Genomic DNA, 20937 nt, shown 5'->3' with positions numbered 1-20937 from the left:
GCACGTTATAGGTGTCGCCTCCGGCGCCAAACTTGTATGAACGCTCTGAAAAGCTAATCATTTGCATATCATAGCATCTGCTTCCTGTCGGTTAAATTTCGCGTCTGTAGCACGTCATCTTCGTGGTGTAGCAATTTTAATGGCCAGTAGTGTAACTCATTACAGAGCCAGGTAATGGGTTTTGCTGACATACACCTGTACAACTAAGGGTAAAACTAAGAGATATTTGACTCAATACCACGGACCATAAAAAGTCACAGAGATGTCATCATCTGTCAATGTCAAGTTGAAATTTCCAACAAAAATTTCCACTGTGGATATGCGAGGGGTTAAACCATTTAAAGTGGCTGTGGATGATTTCCTGTAAGTACCAGTATCATCACCAATATGGGGCATTAAGTTTAAGAAGGAAAGGAAGAGAGGACAAGTTGGGAACCGAGGTATAAACAAAATACCTTTTATGGTTAGATCACGTTGATAAATAGCGATGTGACATGGTTTATGATGTGTTGTTGGGATAGTGTGCGACGTACCTTTTTAATTGTTATGATGTATTTGAGATATATGACGAATTTGTTTTTGTTATTATTAAGTGGTGTTGTTTTTGGGGGTTTTCAATAATGTCTGTAAAGGTTGTAATTGGAAAGGATATGAGGTATTTTCAAGCGATATTAATGCATTAGTGACTTGGCGAAAGAGTTCATGGGTGAACAGATGGGTGTTATTGTCCAACGGGCATCCGTTCAGTTCATGGTCCGCACCCAGGGGCACATGCTGGCGGCGGCGTCTTAGTATCTCTGCCTGTTCTCGAAGTCAGTTCATGGCGGGATGTCTTCTTTCTCCTTTTACTCAGATTCAAAGCGGGTTCCCAGGCCTTACTAAGAATGTATACGCTACCTCGATTGATCAGTGGTTCCCGTACTCAAATCTTGATGGATTCTTTAATAACATAGTCCCAGTATTTGTACATCTGTGTCAGTACCTTGGTTTGGTCATAATTCATTCTGTGTAATTCCAAGATGCAATGTTCAGCAACCACTGACTTCAGAATGAGATTTTCACTCTGCAGTGGAGTGTGCGCTGATATGAAACTTCCTGGCAGATTAAAACTGTGTGCCCGACCGAGACTCGAACTTGGGACCTTTGCCTTTCGCGGGCAAGTGCTCTACCATCTGAGCTACCGAAGCACGACTCACGCCCGGTCCTCACAGCTTTACTTCTGCCAGTATCTCGTCTCCTACCTTCCAAATTTTACAGAAGCTCTCCTGCGAACCTTGCAGAACTAGCACTCCTGAAAGAAAGGATATTGCGGAGACATGGCTTAGCCACAGCCTGGGGGATGTTTCCAGAATGAGATTTTCACTCTGCAGCGGAGTGTGCGCTGATATGAAACTTCCTGGCAGATTAAAACTGTGTGCCCGACCGAGACTCGAACTCGGGACCTTTGCCTTTCGCGGGCAAGTGCTCTACCAACTGAGCTACCGAAGCACGACTCACGCCCGGTCCTCACAGCTTTACTTCTGCCAGTATCTCGTCTCCTACCTTCCAAACTTTACAGAAGCTCTCCTGCGAACCTTGCAGAACTAGCACTCCTGAAAGAAAGGATATTGCAGAGACGTGGCTTAGCCACAGCCTGGGGGATGTTTCCAGAATGAGATTTTCACTCTGCAGCGAAATGTGCGCTGATATGAAACTTCCTGGCAGATTAAAACTGTGTGCCCGACCGAAAAGACTCGAACTCGGGACCTTTGCCTTTCGCGGGCAAGTGCTCTACCATCTGAGCTACCGAAGCACGACTCACGCCCGGTCCTCACAGCTTTACTTCTGCCAGTATCTCGTCTCCTACCTTCCGAACTTTACATAAGCTCTTGCCCGCAAAAGGCAAAGGTCCCGAGTTCGAGTCTCGGTCGGGCACACAGTATTAATCTGCCAGGAAGTTTCAACCACTGACTTGTTAGGCTTCTGATGTCTGGTGTGCCATTGGTGTTCTTGGCAATGATATTCAATAGTACACACTGTCTGACCGATGTAAGTCATGCCACATTCACAGAGGATCTGGTAGACTTCAGATTTCTGTAGTTATAGATCATGCTTGGCATTACCAAGGGCCTGTGTCTTAATTGGTGGGCAGAAAACAACATTCACTTAATGTTTTTGAAGAATTCAACCTATCTTTCCTGATAAAGTGACGAAGAACGGAATAAATGCTATGCCCCATCCTGCTGAGGTTCCTCTTCCAGTTGTACAGTCGGTGTGGGACATAGAGCTCTCCAAATTTGCTTCTCTGTGTAGCTGTTTTTCCAGAAAACCTACCTCAGATGTTCAAGTTCTTGGTTATGGCTCTCATTGTCAGACAGGACACTGTGAACCAATGTTCTGAGGACACGGTTGCTCTGTGTTGGATGGTGGCAGCTGTTTGTGTATAATTAAAGATTGGTGTGAGTCTTCTTACGGTAAACACTGTGGCCCAATGTGCTGTCTGCTCTTCTTTTAACCAGGGCATCCAGAAAGGGGAGCAGCCCATCCACTTCGACTTCCATGGTAAACTTGATGTTCTGGTGTATGGAATTTAGATGTATGAAGAAACTATTCGGCTTGTCCCTACCATGTGGCCATATGACAAAGGTGTCATCCACATAACAGAAGAAACACATTAGTGACGTGTATGCATACACAAGTGATGCAAATTCCTTTCATCACAGGTGGCATACTTCCAAGAGCATCCCAGATAGTGTCATAATTCTTGTGAGTCTACACAAGAGAGAAATAGTGGACACACTATGAAACCCCTGCTCAAAGCAGGGGTTTCATTTTCAAGAAAAATAGATGCCACACTAACTGGTTTCCAGCGGACATTAGGGTTGACCTATAGTATGTGGGACGGGAGAAATGAGATACGAAGATTGCCAGAAACATTTGCAGAGTTGTGCAGGGAGAATATCAGGGGTTTCAACTGCCATACAAGAAGTTGAGACAGCAGTTATGTCAAGTGGCAACTTGACACTGCAAACGCTGAGACGGAAGAAAAATCTGATACATTCTTTGTTGGAGTGGCCCAAAAAAGTACTGTGAAAAGCAATGCCACAACAGTATGACTGTTCCCTCTCTTTGTGCTATCATTGCTTGAGTGTTAGGGCTGTAAATTGTTGTGCCAAGCATTGGGAATTGTGAGCACTGGCCCTGTAGTGAATGCTATTAGTCTTGGTTTGCTCGTGTTTGCTAGCCTCTGCAGGATTTACACAGTGCTCAAGGTATGAAACCATTCTGAATTGTAAATCTTGTATATCTGGAATGCCAACGCATTGTAATAGTAATTGTGGAATTATGCAAGTAACTTCTCAAGAAACAAAATACCCAGCTTTGTAAAAAGGACCATGCTTTAAACACACCTTGAAATGTTCAAAGTAATACTGCATCATTTAAAACAGTGTGCAAATAATGCTTTCAAGAGATACTTCTGAGAGCTAATTAACATACGTTTGTAACACCCAGGAGTCAGATGATAACATTGGTTGGTGGCTGAGGGTGGGTCAAGGTCAGGATGCGGTGGCCTCCCACCTCAAGACATATGAATAGTTGCTTGGTGAGTGGATGCCTGTCTCACACCCAATGGACGTTAGTATTAGAGAACCAAACATTTGGTGTTCCACAAAATGCAGATGTTGTGATGACATTCCAGGCAGCCCATGGTAGCTGTGCAGAAGCGGTGTACCCTCTACCAGGAATGCACCAAACCTGTCATGTGATCCACATGGACACTGCAGTGACTATGGGCGGCGTAAGGCCTCTAAGGTGGGAAGAAAGCTCTGAATGTCAGCTATGCTGGCAGTGGCTTCTGGCAGCCCTGCGTGAAGTGTATGGTGGTGTGCTGTCACACTCCAGCCTCTGGACAGAGAAGTGGCCAGCAGCAGTGGAGTTTTCACACAGGAGCAGGAAGTGGGCAGCAGAGACTGCTCACCACTGCAATGTTGTAAGAGCAGCTACATATGTTGACCCTTAAGGTAGACCACCAAGTGGTCAGCTCATTGAAGCTACCACAGTCCTTCCCATCAGACTGGGCATGGATAGTGGCACCGTGGATAACAGTGTCTGAGTCTCCACAGAAGGTCTTGCTGTACCATAGAAGCTCATAGACTGCCAGATGAGTAGTTTGCAAACTTTCACTGATGGTCATCTACCGACTAAAATATCTCCACTGAAAAATGAGAAATATCTGTTTGGGGCTGGCTCGTGCTTGTTATGCTTCCATACTGGTTATCTTGCCCCAACTCATTACATCGCTGTGGCTGGGCATGGTGAAATTAGGCAATCCAAGTTGTAGCTGTTCCACCATTTTGTTGCATCCATAATTTGTTGCCCCGCTTGCAAAGGGGGTGAGGTAACCAGCTCATGGCGCATTCATAGTACTTGCAGTATCAGTGGACTCATGCTGAAATTTTGCCTGGCTGTTATGGCTTGACCCACTTTCCTCTGTTTCTTACGGTGTGACAGGGGAGGTGTCTGAGTTTTTACTTGGCTACAAAAAAGTAAGTTGTTATGGTTGCAACAACTGCAATATGTGGGAAAGTAAAAATTGAAGATGTAAGCTCCCCCCTGTTGCAGTAACAGTACTTGAAGTATCAGCAACACACGTGGCTCTTAAGGCTTGAGGTGCTTCCTTCTGCTTGCATTGCCAGGGAAGGTGTCTGAATTTATACTTTGCTGCGCCAAATATGTTATTTCAAGGTGCAGTACTCCCCTCTCCTTAAAAAAAATTTCCTCAGATTATAGGTGAGTGATTATCTCCAAAAAATTTTGTGACAAACATACGCAACTCTTGGTTTCTTCCTTATTGTAGTCTAGTTAGCCCAAATTGGTTCATCAGCTGTGCTCTTAATACTAAAGCATTATTTTCTCTGTTCATTCTACTGGACTCATGTTCCTGCAGAACATATTTTCTCTGAGCCATCTGCTAGTACAATCATTTTTCCTTAACACGATTCACAAACACACTGTAATTCACAATTCCACTCACTCCTCCTCACTCATCAGGTAATCTATAATTCTAACTCTTACTCAACTAGCAGTTAACAGGGTTGCAGATCACAAAGATGGCACTCAGAACCACTGCAGCATTAGAAACTGTGACACTTCAGCCAAGCTTGGACAACTGCTCAGGAGTTTTTCACAGAATGTAGAGCTCCACTGTCCATATGCTTCTACAATGGCAAAAAATATTAGTTGCATGTCCAGCCAGGACAATGTAAGTGCATGTACGTGTGTGTGTGTGTGTGTGTGTGTGTGTGTGTGTGTGTGTGTGTGTGTGTACACACAACAGCTTGTCAAATGATTAAAACTAGCAAAGTTTTCATTCTCATTCGTGTGTCTCTCTTGATGACTCAACACTTCAGCTCTTTAGTAAGTGGTCACCCTTGCTCTTAAATTATTTACATTCTGCCAGAACGTTTTTAACCCTACTATAAATACACTGATAAGCCAAAATATTATGACTACCACCCACTGCAACATTAGATGCTGGTAGGACAGTGAAACTACCCCTAGGCTCTCTATAGCTGGACATCCATGACTCTTCACAGAACATAAGGTTCGGAGGCTTGTCTGCTGTATAAAGCAGGGTAGGTGATTGAACCACGGTAAAAACTGCTGTTTTGAAGAGTGCGCCGCAGCGCGTAGTGTAAAGCAGTCGCCCTCCGTTTCTGGTGGTGGCGCCGCTGTGGCAATCGCAGCTTTGGTGTCTCCCTCTGGTGGGAAAGGTTGCCTGTTCACATGCATTTAAGGGGCACTATGAGCTCGCCAGTTGGTCAAATGGTTCAAATGGCTCTGAGCACTATGAGACTTAACTTCTGAGGTCATCAGTCCCCTAGAACTTAGAACTACTTAAACCTAACTAACCTAAGGACATCACACACATCCATGCCCGAGGCAGGATTCGAACCTGCGACTGCAACGGTTGTGCAGTTCCAGACTGCACTCGGCCACTCCAGCTGGTGCCAGTTGGTCAGTCTGGGTGAGTCTGGAGTCAGTCTGGGGTCAGTCTCTCATCCGAATTTGTGAGGCAGTTAGTGTCTGTCTGTCGTCTGGAGTGTTAGTATGTCTTTTGTTCAGATCAATCTTTAAAGCTGGATAAATGAGAGTCCTTCCACTCCGCCAGTAAGAGAACTCAGCGAGTTGTTGCCCTTTGGGGCTTAGTTCCTGCATCTGAGTCTGCACATTAGGCGGCCAGTCTGCTCAAGTTGTTCAGGCAATGGTCATTGGCGGTTGGATCGATCGGTTGGTCGGTCGTGCACTGACACACAAGATGACTTGTCCACCTTGAATGTCGGCGCATGTGAGGTCGCCACGTGAGTCCAGTGGGCCATGCCATATAGTGAGGGGTAGTGGCTTTGCGGTCTACACGAGAGCAACAAGAGTCGATCCATGACATCGGTCTGGCCGGTGTGAGCTGCAATGCCATGAGACAGGAGATCGGCGCGCCTTCCTGCGTCCATTGAAGCGACTGGAAACGGACGGTTTAGGAGAGCGATTTGGGGGTACTACGCCAGGTCTTTTCCAGAAATCGCAGTTTATTAGAAGTTAAGTGGTTGGTGATATGTTGTTTCATTTACTTGTTGAATTCTACTTGTTTTTTTGGTGAGGTCACCAGCCGCTTTGTTTTGGGGTCATCCCACAATTCTTCTCCGTTTGCCCACCTGCGGGAAGGTGGTTATTTATGAATTGGGTGGTCCGTTTTTTTTTTTCCCCCTTGTGGAGTAGGGGCGGGTTAGAGCAACCTGCGGTTCGGGTTGTTCAGTAATCTCCCTATCAATCTGCCTTATGTTAGTAGCTGCCCCTGTCATGTTTGTCGGATTCGATGTGTTAATGAATTTATTACTTGGAGTGTAACGGCCTAACTCCTGAAATACGTTTTGATCTTGCCTATCACTCTGAGAGGCGGTATATGTGTACTGTAGGGCATGTTAACTCGTTTGGCCAACCTTGTATAATTTTATATAAGATTGCATTTCATGGGCTTTTATTTAAACGGTCATATTTGTTCCTTCTGCCTCTGAATAAATTGTAGCTTGATAGTAAGAGGGTGCTTTCTGATTATAATTTTAAATCTGTTCTTTAAAAAAAAGAAAAACTTTTTAGGGATAAAATTCCCATTTGTTAAAAGCAATTTGATTATGATTTCATCGGTTACTCCCTGGCAACTACTTCCACGCTCAGATAGTGTGACTAAATGTGTTAATGTTCTTGGTGAATCGCTAGTAAATAAAATAAATTATTAAGATCATTATTTGAAAAGAAATCCACGGTTCAGTGATGATCTGTGGTATCTCTGCGAAAGAGCACAATGCTGGTGGACACACAGGTGTTTCAGAGCACACTGTTCATTGTACATGGAGCTCCAGAGCAGACCACCCCTACTTGTTCACACATTCACCCAATGACATTGTCAGTTACAACCGCAGTGGGTATGCGACAATTGAGATTCGACCATTGATCACTGGAAACGTGTTGGCACTTCAGGTGAATCACATTTTTGCTGCAATAGGTCAATTGTCATCTCCACAAATGCTGCCATCTATGTGAAAAGCTGCTTGAAATGTGCTGTGTGCTATGTATGCAGGCTGGTGGCGGCAGCATTATGCTATGGGAGACATTCTCATGTGCTTGCATGTGACCTGTGATGGTAATGAAAGATACTAGAGATGGGCAAACTCGTTCATCCTTGGGAACTAGTTCACTGGTGATCGATCCTTTTTGGGAACCGTTCATTTTTATTCGTTCGCCATTCATTTGTGCTTGGTATACGGTTCTTATGAAAAATTGAAAATTAGTAGCATAGATGACTGTAGATGGAAGGCGTCAAGAGGGGCACTTGCATCCGCCCTGGAGTCAGAGATTTTATTCATAACAGAATTCTCACACACATGAAGTAATTTTTGTGATTCTGCAAAACCTCTCATTTAGCCAACTGTAACGTTATGTGGCTGATCGTTGTGAAATAATGTAAGGTGGCGCACGAAAAACTGGCCCCAAGGACAGACTGCTCGCCAATTACGCTGGACTTGTTGACTGCTATGAGCAGAATAGATAAACATGTAATAATTAGAAAGTGAAAAAATAAAAAATAAACTAATGCAAACAACAACTTCGAAACAGTAGATGACAATTGGTAGGTGATAATGAGCAGTCTAGTACTCGGGGCTGATTTTTCGTGTGCCACCCTGTACCACTGAAATAATATTGTAGAAGTTACCATATTATCTTTACAAAGACACTCGACTCATTCAGTTGTAAGTCGGTCTGCCTTCCATAACAATGAACATGCTCTTCTACCTTGGATCAAAAAAAGATGGAAAATGGACACTCGTGTGTGCCGTGCCGACTTCCTTTGCATTTGTAATAACAAAAAATCTTGCCTTTTTAAAAGTATTTCTTCTGCTGTTTAACGAAATAGTGAAGTAAGCTGATATGCCGTTTTGTTGCCTGAAAAGATGTATGTATTACTTACCATGTAATTTTATGTAATTTAGGTAATTATAAAATACATTTTAATTCCAGTCATGGATTTGGAGGGTATCACATACTTCGGTACAGTAAAGCCTTTAATATGTTCCGTTACAATACCCCCCTCGGGTAATATCATTTACAGAATGTTAATGATATTAGCCGACTAGGACAAATGTGTCAAATGGTTAAAATTTGGAAAAGTACTACTTTAATAATTTTTTTGTTTTACTATGCATAATGTGTATGTATACAATGACCGTTACACCGTTTCAAAATGACTTTTTCCTGCAAATATTTTAGTTGTGTTGTTTCAAATGCACTTTGTGTTATGGCTCTCAGTATGACAGCATAATAAAAATATTTAGTAATATATGAAAGTAAAAAAACTGTTAATCTTTGCTCCCAGTGAGCCACATGGAAAATGATCAAAACAGACACAAATATATCACATGCGATTTTAAGATATATAAAAAATATATGTAAATTATTTCAAAGTCAGTTCTCATTGAGTCACAGATTAATCAAGATAATAGAAGGAACATAAATATATTACATAGATGGACAGGTCATATGTCCATAGGAAAATATTGCAACTGTCTGTTCTTTTTGAGCCACATAAAAGAAATGAAAACGAAGAACAGAATTATAAGTATGGACATGATATATAAACACAAACACTAGTGGTCACATGTATGAGTATAATATGCATTTGCAAAAAAAAGAAGAGTTTTTTAAACATTGTCTCCCACTGAGACACAGTCAAGACAGTACAAGAACATATGAATACCAAAATTGGACACTTAAATTGGTCACAACATAACACAAACATCAAACTTGGTGAACATCTGATTAGCTGTAGAAAATTGTACACAAATCTTATGCCTAAGAAAAGAATAGTAACAAAATGATGGGTCTTGCACAACAATTTTTTTACATTGTCTTTTATTTGGTGCAAGTATGTCCCATATTCAACAATACAAAAGGAAAGTAATAAATGTTTGTCACCTTCTTGCCCGTTGCAAGTAAAGAAGATGTCTCAAAATTTAATATTCAATAGTAACAATAAAAATATAAAAACATTCTCTCAGAGATCTGGAACTTTTCCAGGGTCTGTAGGATGAGTGGTAGTTGCTATTTGACACACCCAGTAAAATCTTTGCTGATAACATGCTTTATGGAAAATGGGTAAGTAACTGTATTCAAACAGGGAAATGTGCTTAATCCTGTTTATATGGTTTCAATTCAGTGATGTTTCTTAATCCAAATAACCTTCTTGATCTGGGAAAGATAAGTCTATACGCATTAGGATGTGGGCTTTCTTTTATTTCAAATGGACAAATGTCAATGTTTACTTTAACATATGGACAACCTAGCTCAACATCTTTGTCTATTTCAGTATTTTCAAACAATAGATCATTTTCAATTTCTTTAGTTCCTAAGTCTAATGTCTCTTTCCTACATTTAGACACATCCCTCTCTGTTTGCAAAGCATTGACATTTAAACATAAACCTTTGTTTTCATCTGTTCCTTTTAACACTGTGTTGTCACTTAACAACCTACTGTTTTCACCCCCTTTTTTATAAAGTCCACTACGGATTCTTGTCCACCATGTAGGATACAAGGTTGCACTTACCTTTGCTAATTCTTTCCAAAAGGCATCTTTGTTTATACAGTTTCCATAGTTGTTCCACAAAACTTCTAAAAACTTTTCCCCTTTTTCTTGAAAACACACATTTACATTCCATGCCTTTATATTTTCTTTAATATTATTATTATTACCATTCTCATAGATTAGTGTTTCATAGTTCCCAATAGGCAATAGCTTGTCCTCAGATACACATTCCCTAGTCTGCATTTCACTTAAATTAACCTCATTATTACCCATGTTTGTCACATCACTTACCTTTACCACATAATCACTTTTCAACTCTACAAATACTTTTATTTCTTCCTCCACACTATCATCAATAACATCACTTGATTTAGGATCATTATTTAAATGTCCCTCTATTACTTCTTCCTCCTCCTCCACAACCACCCCATCTTCAGTTTCCCCCCTATGTATCTGAATCTCAGCAATTGAGTCTTTGGCTCCATTAAACACTTTGTCATCCCCCTTCTTATTAAATAAACCCCCCAAAATAGATTCTATTTGTGGTGTGTCTGACTTGTTATTAACACCAGTATCTTTTTCAGCCCAACTATGGAACTCTGCAATACCTTCAACTTCTGCACTTTCACAAACTACCTGTGCTTGAACACTGTTTTTATTAACTGTATCACTTTTACTCATAGTATCCCAAAACCTTTTATTAAATTCTAATTTATTCATTCTAACAACATCAGTATTTTCATGGTACTTACTCTTTACATTGTATCTTCTCCTTTTCCAGTTTCGGTTATGTGTTGTCCTGTCATAATATTGTCTAGCCCCAAAACTACGGACATCTAGTGGGACTGTCCACCGTTTCCCAGCTGGTTCCCTTGGTCTGTCCATTTGTAGTTGTCGTTTTGTTCACTAGTTTCAGCAAACCCCCTTCTATCTTGTTCTCTTCCCCAATACCTATTTCTATCATTCCTGTTATCTCTCCACCATCCTCCCTCCTGTGTATTGTTTCTGAAATCATTTTCATATCTCCTATCTCCCCTATTTGGAGCATTATTTCCAGAATTTTCAAAGTCTCTCCTCCCATAATAATCTCTATTTACATTCCTGTTCCACCCCCCATACTGGTTGTTGCCAGAGCCAAAACTTTGGTTATTTTCTCTTTCCAAGGCCCTATCTAATCTATCTACAAATTTCAGGAACTCTTCCATTGAATCGTCTGGTCCATGGACCAATTCCCACTGCAGTCTCTCTGGTAACCTTCTTTTTAAAACATCAATTTGTGTCATAATATCAAAAGAGTTATTCAAGTGAGCAAGCTTTTTCAATTGATCTCTGCAAAGTTTTTGCATTCCCCCCTACTTTCCCTCTATACACTGGTCCATTTAGAAATTCTGAATTTAATCTGGCTTGTATGGATTGTGACCAAAATTTGCAAATAAACTTAGCTTCAAACTCTTCAAAAGTATTCCAAGAATCATTATTCTCATTTGCCCAGGATAGGGCCTCCCCTTTTAGAAACCGTTTTACTAACTTAATTTTTATGTTATCTGACATTCCTACAACAAACATATCCTTACATTGGTGAATAAAGTCAATAGGGTGCAGATTTTCACCAGGAAAGCATTTCACTTGGATGTGCCCATACATTGTATTTTGATTGTAAATCGTTTGTTTGGACATCAATGCGTCCTCCAATTGTGTATATTTTCTACTTTTGTATCTACATTAGTGGTATACAGGTTGTATTCTTGTTTAAGGTTTTCTGATGTTTTGTCTATTTTCTGATCTAATCTTTCAACTTCAGTATCTACTCTGTTGTAGATGACAGCAATGCTGTCTGTGTTAGCTTGTATGTTTTCATTTAAACTTTCAACTTTAACTTGAAATTCTTTTCTGAAGTGTATCAACTGTTCTCTAGTGTTCTTACTGAGGGTAGTTTTAATTTCCTCACACTTCTCATTGAGATGAGTACTTAATAGATCAAAATCCAAACTTAACTTATCCAGTCTATCTGTGTTTTCTTTAAGTTTCAAACTTACTTGTTCACTTGATTGTTTAAAATCCAAACGTACTTGTTCACTTGATTGTTTAAAATCCAAACTTACTTGTTCACTTGATTGTTTAAGTTGCGAGCTTATTTGAGTTGCAAACCCTGCTAGCCACTCTGTTAAGTTTAATTGTTCACCATCCCCTGGTTCAATTTTTACATTTCCTACGATCTCATCACTCTCAGGTAGAGACATGTTAACTATTAATTATTTTAAATGACAACAACAAAATACCTTGCTTTATGTAGCTATGCTATGATGTTGTGATTGGTGTTCTTGTTGGCTTTCTTCACTTCTATTCGGTTTTATCGAAGCTGAAGTCTTGATTGATGAATTCCATTGACATAATCCAGATGTTAATCTTCCGAGCGGTGTGATGATAGTTTTCCGTAGTCGCACAAACACACTTTATTTATTTATTTATTTATTTTTGACATATTTTCACTGTTGCCACACTGCACAAATAAACTTTTTTGGAATGCTAAGCACTTACGAAATTTATCGCTGCACTATTATCATCGATGCACTTAAAGATCCCGGACAAGCCCCCACTTTTGTAATGGTCGCCTAGTCGTAGATATAGCTAATTGCTATAATCGCACTATTTCACTCCCATTTACGGAGCTTGTTAGCACTTGATGTTAGGTTGGCGCCATTAAAATGCATTGTGTTGTGGTAATCGCTGCTACTTGCTGGATCGCTGCTGTGTCTCGATGCTGATGCTGGCTCTAAATCTGGTTGTCTAGGGTTAAAAACATGAGGTCCCGTGTTTTTTATGTGCTTTTGATGATAAAGAACGAGCGAAACCAACAAATATGTAAACTTCAAATATTTAATACGCTGGTGGCCATCTTAATTCCACTGTCCGCCAAAGGCCATGACTCAACACAAAGTAGTATTTCCTTTACATGTTCTTTGCATTGTTTATCCACCTCAAACGATAACACACAAACACACTTTACCAAAGTGACATTCCGACTGCCTCCCGACCGTTCTTGCTGCTTGTATTTATAACATTGTCAAAGAACTACTAAAAAGAGATATAGTTTACAAGTCACATGTACATCTGTTATCATAATTTGTGCAGAAAAGTAATTAATTTGCATTGAGTGACATAATTTAACATGTTATTAAAATGACAGACAGATTTGTTGACTTGACAGAATAATTCTTTGTTACAAAAAGGCCGTTTTTTAGAAGTTTGTCAATTGACTTCTCTAATTTGCATAAATAAGTAAATAACATGAATTATTAAGAATTACATTGGTTTTCGTCTAAAATAGGATTGATTACGTGAATACTGAGTGAAAACGCTCCTAGTGAACAAATAGGTTTCACTGGGTGATTTTTATTTAAGGAGATCCAAAATACCTAAGTTGGCCACTATTTTTCGTACTTCATATTAATTATTTAAGATGAACTTAGTGTTTTTACATGATGACATTTGCTGTATCAGTGATCAAGTGATATAAACTTTTGTGTGGGTCAGTTATTCAGTATAATTTAATGGGTTGACTGTTTATGGAGACATATTATGCAATCATTGTTAACATACACAATAACTTTTCTATAATCATAAATACTCGTTAAACTAGTTGAATTTGGAGGGTATCGCATACTTCGGTACAGTAAAGCCTTTAATATGTTCCGTTACACTACCTTATGGCTTTTATCGTAATTTGAACAGGCTCTACTGACCAGCACCATGCTCTCAACTCAATCAATTACCATTGGATATTCTTTCGCCCACAATGTGCTTCAAATGTGTTAACGTAACGTAACTTTTCTTCAATACCCATCAGTTTCCACTCTGAGGTCACCTTGTAATTTGCAAAAGGAAGACTGGATGCAATCTCCCAAATATCTTAATCGTGAATGATGGGCAGTTACAGTTTAATGTACCATCAACATCAAGTTCACAAGAAAAGATCCACAAATCCAGACTGGTTCGAACAAGAACAGAGTCAGCAAGCAGATCATAGCCTTACGTCAGAACTATTTCAGCATCAATCTGCAGTGATTCATTGTGGAATCAGAGAAATTGGATGGCTGTGAGGTTGCCTCTTAAGCACTGATGCAATCGATTTCTTTGATCGGCTAAATCAGAGATCAACAGTAGTCCCTTGAACAAAGCTAAAGCGAGCAGCTTTCCTAGTGACCTAGATGATTAGCTACCACATCACTGACAGTGAGCAGTGGTGCACCTTTTCTGGCACACCAGCTCTTTGGCAAAAGGCGGGAGGAGGGGGGGGGGGGGGGGGGGGGGGGGGGGGAAGAATTGTCTTCCTTTCAATATGTGTCACTCCTTAATTGGTCATTTGTTGATTAGTAAGAATTTATGGCTATTGTGATTTCATTGTATTTTCTATTGTTCTCAGGTTTCTGCTGTTTGACATGGTCTCAAGGGGGTGTCCCGGAATTGGTTATCTCAAGGAGGAGTTCTTGCAGTATGAATTGAGGATTCGTGAACAACCTGTAATGGGCAGCATTTCGGAGTTGGCAGCTAGGTTGCGCGTGGCCTTGGATCTACTGATATCCTTCACTGCGGGTATGACTGGCGAGGCAGGTGACGCCTTGCAATTTATTTTGAGAGCCGTTCATGAGATAGACCAGAACCTTGCCTTTTTAGAGGATAACCAGCCGACACATAGGCAAATATCCCGTATACAGGCCCAGTTAGTTCATTAGGGGAACCGCTTAAGCGATTTTGATTGCATGGAAGTCAAAGAAGCTGAGAGCCGGGAAATAAAACAGGTTACGAGTCGTGTGCGGGATTTGCAAACTAGAACTGCGGCCTTAAGTTTAAATATGGAAGGCTCTAGGTCGGAACAAGGGGACATTGGTAGGCGCCCAGCAGCACTCAGGTTTGTGACGTAAAAAATCACGGTCAGGTAGCCTTCGACAGGTTTGCTAAACTGCCCAATCCCATTATGTGTTTATTTACTGGATTGTCGGAATTATCTGTCGATAATTTGAGTCAGGTTCAAGAGCTTTTGTGGTTATTAGCCAAGTTGGAGGTTCAGGTTGATACCTTGCGTGTCCCGTAATTCTCTCCTTATTGTATCCCTTAACTAATGGAGTGTTAAATGTATTATTTTCAGAAGTTTTGATGCGTCAGCAGTCTATTAAATATCTGAGGACTTTAATTATAGCTAGGAAATTGTCAGCACGAGTGCGAATCGAACTTGAGCGCAAGTTTCTCTGGCAAGTGCAGGGCTCTGCCGCAACATTAGAACAATATGAGGAGAAAGTCCGTAACGCAATGTTGGCTCTGGATATGTCTATGGCTGAGTCCGATGTCATATCTAACATTGTTGAGGCGATGCGCCCTGATGACCGGTCACGGCTAGTTTTTGGTAGCAGGTCGGCTAGCTTTTCGGAGCTGGACCAAGTATTGGAGTCAATCCAGGCCCTCGCGTTTGCTGATTCCCAGCGTAGTACTAATTATAGCACAGGGACAGTATCTTTAGTTCCAGGGAATAGCAAATTATGCACTGGGGCTGTTGTGCAGGCTAGGAAGCATTGTTTTCGCTGTGGCGACACTGATCACTTAGTGCGCAATTGTCCTATTCCTAAGAGATCGCAGGCAAACATCTGATGCCATAGGAAGAGAGGGGGTAGGAATCGAAGTTACCCTTCTGATGTGAACATATCTGCGCTCCAGGTAGGCCCCCTCTCCCCTACGATTGTACTCGCGTGGGAACAGAGCCCCTTTGTGGACTGCTTGATTCCGGAAGTTCGGTTTCCTTGATTGACCATAAATGGTATTTGGAATTTCGTCGATTGTATAGGTTATCTGTTGCGAAGCCTACCTGGCAGAATTGTCGCGCTGCGAATGGGGAAGAATTGCCCGTGGTGGAGGAAGTGCAGGGTAGCCTATCAATCAGTGGTTTTAGGTGGCCAGTTACCTTGTTGGCAGTTAAGCACACTGGATTGGTATTAGACTACGCTAATCGCACATTAAGCTTTAAGTTCAGGCCGGGAGAAAAGATAGCGCTGTGTGCATGTGATCGTTCTAACTTGGTTAGTATGGTCAGCAATAAAGCCAACAGGTTTGAGGTTAGTCACCTTCCTGATGATCGCGCGGTTCGGTTAATAGAATTGTTAGATGAGTTACCTGACGTGCTTTCTGAGAAACTTGGCGTAACTGGCCTTATTGAATGTCACATTCATTTGTATGATGGCCTACCGGTGCGGCAGTCGCCTTATAGACTTTCCCTTCCAAAAATGAGAGTCCTAAAGCAAAAACTGGACACTATGTTGCAAAATGGCGTTACCAGACCGTCAAACTAATCTTACGCTTCACCAATATTTATTGTTCCTAAAGCCGGTGGTAAATATCATAGACCTGTAGTTGATTACCGGTTACTGAATAAGAAGGTTGTGTTGGAATCCGTTCCCTTACCCGATATTCATAATTGTTTTATGTGGTTTTCCAGGGCAAGATGGTTCACTGTTCTTGATCTTGATCACGCTTATCATTAGATTGCCCTTCGTGAGGAATCAAAACATGTTACCGCATTCTTCACGGACTGGAATCTCTTTGAATTTAACAGAGTTCGGTTTGGTTTGGTTACTTGGGGCCCCAGTATTGTCGCGCTTGTTGGACTGTGTTTTGGGAGATTTAAAACTTAAGTATGTATACAATTATCTGGATGATGATGTGGTGTATAGCCGAACCTTCGATGAACATCTTACCCATCTTGAGCAGGTGTCGCATAGATTTCGTTCCGCTGGATTGACCGTTAAGCCAGCCAAGATTACTCTTGCTAGACACCAAGTTTCCTTTTTAGGCCATCTTGTCTCAAGGGACAGAGTCAGAATTGATAAAGTGGGATTAAGAAATTTCCGCCCCCACGGACAAAGAAGCAGGTCGCGCGTTTTTTTGGCATGGCGAATTATTTCCCTAGGTTCATCCCTAATTTCGCACAGTTGACTGCCCCTCTAATGACTTGCGAAAGAACGGCCGAGAGTTTACCTGGGGAGACAGCCAACAAAGTGCTTTCAAGGCGATTAAGACCGCCATTGCGATCCCTCCCGTTTTGGTAGTTCCTGATTTCCAAAAACGTTTTGTAGTCCAAACCGATGCTTCCAATGCTGGGATAGCAGCCGTTCTTCTTCACGAAGATCAGGGCGTGAAGCGCCCTCTTGCCTTTGCTTCAAGGAAGCTCACCGACCGCCTCAGAGTTAAATTATTCTGTTTATGAGTGTGAGTCTCTGCAGTGCTCTTCGCCTTGGAGAAATTTCGATTTTATTTAGAACATAGGGAGTTCGACCTTGAAACTGACAATGAAGCACTGAGTTGGGTCCTAGCTCGATCTTGAAAGACCGGAAGGATTGCTAGGTGGATGATCCGTATTTCCGCCTTTCCTTTTAAGGTGCGTCATATTAAAGGCTCCGACAATCAGGTAGCTGACGCCCTAAGTAGAATGTTTAGTGAAGACTTTGAATCTCAACCAAGGGGAGAACATGACTCGTGTAGTCATGTGGTGAATAATGTCCTCACAGAGATCCCTCTATTATTCATTGACCTTAAAACCAAGCAGAATGAGGATCTGTATTTGGGTCCGATCAATCGGATAGTCACTGCTAGCGAAGGCCTGCCCAGTTACTCCTTAAGGAATGGGGTACTCTGTAAAGAGGTTGGTAAGCCTGGAGATGTTAGGGTTTGCTTACCACTTGATTTAGTTTCACCTCTCTTTCAGTATGTCCATAATTCTGTACTAGGAGGGCATCTCGGCCTCTATAAAACTTCGGCCAAGGTGGGGGCCCATGTGACGGGGCTTTCTCTGTACCGCGATGTGCGGCGGCTCATCATCCAGTGTGACAACTGTAGAAGGAGTAAGGCCAGTTCTCATGCCCCTTTGCGTCTACTTCAATCTCAAAGACAGCAGTGACTGATGGATAAGATGTTTATCGACTTTGTAGGACTTTTGCCTAGGACTAAGGCAGGGTACCATTATATCTTCATCGCTGTAGATGACTTTTCGCATTTTGCGTGGTTGCACTGCGAGTATAGCCATACATCATCTGACTCATATTTTTTCACGGTTTGGACCCCTGAAACAACTTGTTAGCGATAATGCACCTGCCTTTGTATCAAGAGAGTTTAAACATTTTTGCTTCCGTAGTGGAATGAGGCATATTACGACTACCCCTTTCTTCCCATGGTTAAATTCCACATTCAACACGGCCCAGCATGAAACTTCTAAGGCAGTTCCCGTTGAGTTAATGTTCCCATATCCGGTCAATTTGTCTCTCTCCAATCTTTGGCAGCTCAATGACTTGTTGCCATTTTCCATTAATCCGGATACCCTTAGGGAAAATTGGCAGTGTGCTCGAAACAACATGGAGTTAGCCTGTTGGCAAGTCGAACTTTATAACCAGGGCAGAAGCGTTTTTCAGCTAAAACTGGGGGATAAGGTGTTTATTAAGAACATCGCTGGTCGTAATGCTCGTGGTATGGGAACTCGTAAATTTGTACAGTGTTACTTGGGACCGTATGTCGTCTCCAGGGTCTTACATCATGTTAATTTGTTAGTTAAGGAGCTTGCAATGGGCAAGGTGTACAGAGTGCACCTTAGTCAAATCAAGCCTGTTAGATAAGTCTCCTTCCCTTCTTTCAGTTGTAGTAAGACAAAAAGGTGGGCTGGTCAGGTTTCAGCAGGGAAGGTTAAGCTGTGGTGTGCCTTTTCTGGCACACAAGCTCTTTGGTACAACTCTATCAATTACCTGGCTGTACTAGGATCTTTGACATTGTTGTAATCTCGAGGGTGTTTCACGCTCGCTGAGGTCGGTTGGACTCACTACGAGGCGCAAGGACGTGCTTGAATGGACAAAAGAGGAAAACACGCGTACTCGGCCAGCAGTGGCACGGCGGGTCAACATCGTAAGCCGGTTGCGAGTTTGTGGTGGACCTGCCTGATGTCAACTCTGGCACTGTTCATCAGATTGCTTTGGTGCCCGTTTTCTTGGAGAGAACCATCCCTGAAGACCATCTCGAACAACACTCTCCATGGAAGATGTAAAGTGATTTTGGTGCCTTCGTTTTGTTGCACGATTTGCGTTGCTGTGAGTGACATTGGCAGCATTCAAGCTGCCAGATGTTTACACCTAAGCCAACAGCTAATTGGAATGCAGTACATTGTGACATGAGAGCATAGCCTCTAGCCTCCAAAATACAATCTCTTATTTTAGGGACATATCTAAGAGACTCAGATACCAACATTTTATTTCAATTTTGAGTCAATTTTTTATATGTGAATATGTACCTATCTTTACAGTGTTAATCACATTAACATCCAATTACATTTTTACGGTGGATGACAATACCAATACACATGTGCAAATTGTAAAGCATAACATTATGTATAAATAAGCCACCTAGTTTATAGAGGGATACCACCACCTAAAACAATTTCAGTGAATAATATGAACCTGGCATGTGATGATTTTATTTATTCACAAAGTGGGGCAGAGTTTACACAGATGTTCTTAATATAACGGAACATTGTTCAACACTTTTCCCATTAGTGAATCACTACCCATAATATAAATTGTCATTGCTAAAGCCGTTTGTATGTTGTACATGTTAACCTAACTACACTACAATGCGTAGTCCTGTGTTCACAGGCATTTGAAGAACATGTCAATCATTTCTTGTTTCTTCTGTCCGAATTCTAATATTGTATAGTCGATCTTCGTTAATTCATTCAGCACTACTTCATGAACTTCAATGCTTAATACATAATGTTTAATTGTGTCCATGTCTTCTGTTGCTTTCAACACTGTAGGAACTGGCAAAGAATCTGTTTCACCCTTGTCTTTACTTTCTTGTTCCTCTGACATCTGCCCCACGAACACTTCATCAGTTATCATGGACTGTCAAACAGTAACACCTTCATCACACTCAACATAAGCATTGAAGCTAAGGCAAGCAGTATTTTTATCTTGCTCTATTATTCGCTGTCATTACTCAGTTGCAATTCCATTGTTTTCTGACATGATGTTTTCTTCTGCAATTTCATTATTTTCTTATGTGATCTCTCTCTCGTAAGTGCCAGTATCCAATAAAAGCCGGTCTTCTGAAAACAATTTGATACTGTGCTTTCCTGCACGGAATCCCACACACATCTTACAAAATATATAGCATCAAAGAATGTCACTTTTCTTGTTGTACCGTGAAGACAGTCCAGCACCTTATATACAAGAATTTGTCTATATTTTTGTTTCATACATTTTATAATGAGTAAGTGAAGTGGCTGAAGATGGCTTGTACAATTTACAGGAAAAAACATTGATTTATATTACGAATATATGACATGTCCTGACGATGTGCTGCACAATGGGCAATAATGAGGATGATTTTCCGGTTTCCGACACCCAACATCGTATCCCAAGCACGCAAATATTCTTCAAATATACTTCCCGTTACACATGCTTTTGTATTAGATGTATATCTGCATAGGAATATCAGCACATTTTTCGAACATCATGAACTTTTTGCCTTAACAAGTACTGGTGGCATCAACTTTTCTGTTTCACTTTCATTGCAACATAACTGAATGTTCTGCTGTCACTTTTCTCCTCTGAACTCGAGGGTTTTGTCAGGCAGGTGGAAAAAATAGGCCCGTTTCATCAGCATTAAAAATATCATTGAGACTACCCCTCAATGATAGATGGAAGAGTATGTTTCAATGACTCAACAGTTTCAATATCACGTTTCCAGCCTCACCTGGAACACATTTACACACTAAACTGTGTTGGCTCTTAAAACTTTT

Source organism: Schistocerca cancellata, chromosome 2 (assembly GCF_023864275.1).
Source record: "Schistocerca cancellata isolate TAMUIC-IGC-003103 chromosome 2, iqSchCanc2.1, whole genome shotgun sequence".
Classification (NCBI taxonomy): Eukaryota; Metazoa; Arthropoda; class Insecta; order Orthoptera; family Acrididae; genus Schistocerca; species Schistocerca cancellata.
The sequence above is the reverse complement of the archived record's forward strand: the minus strand, read 5'-3'. Positions refer to the sequence as shown.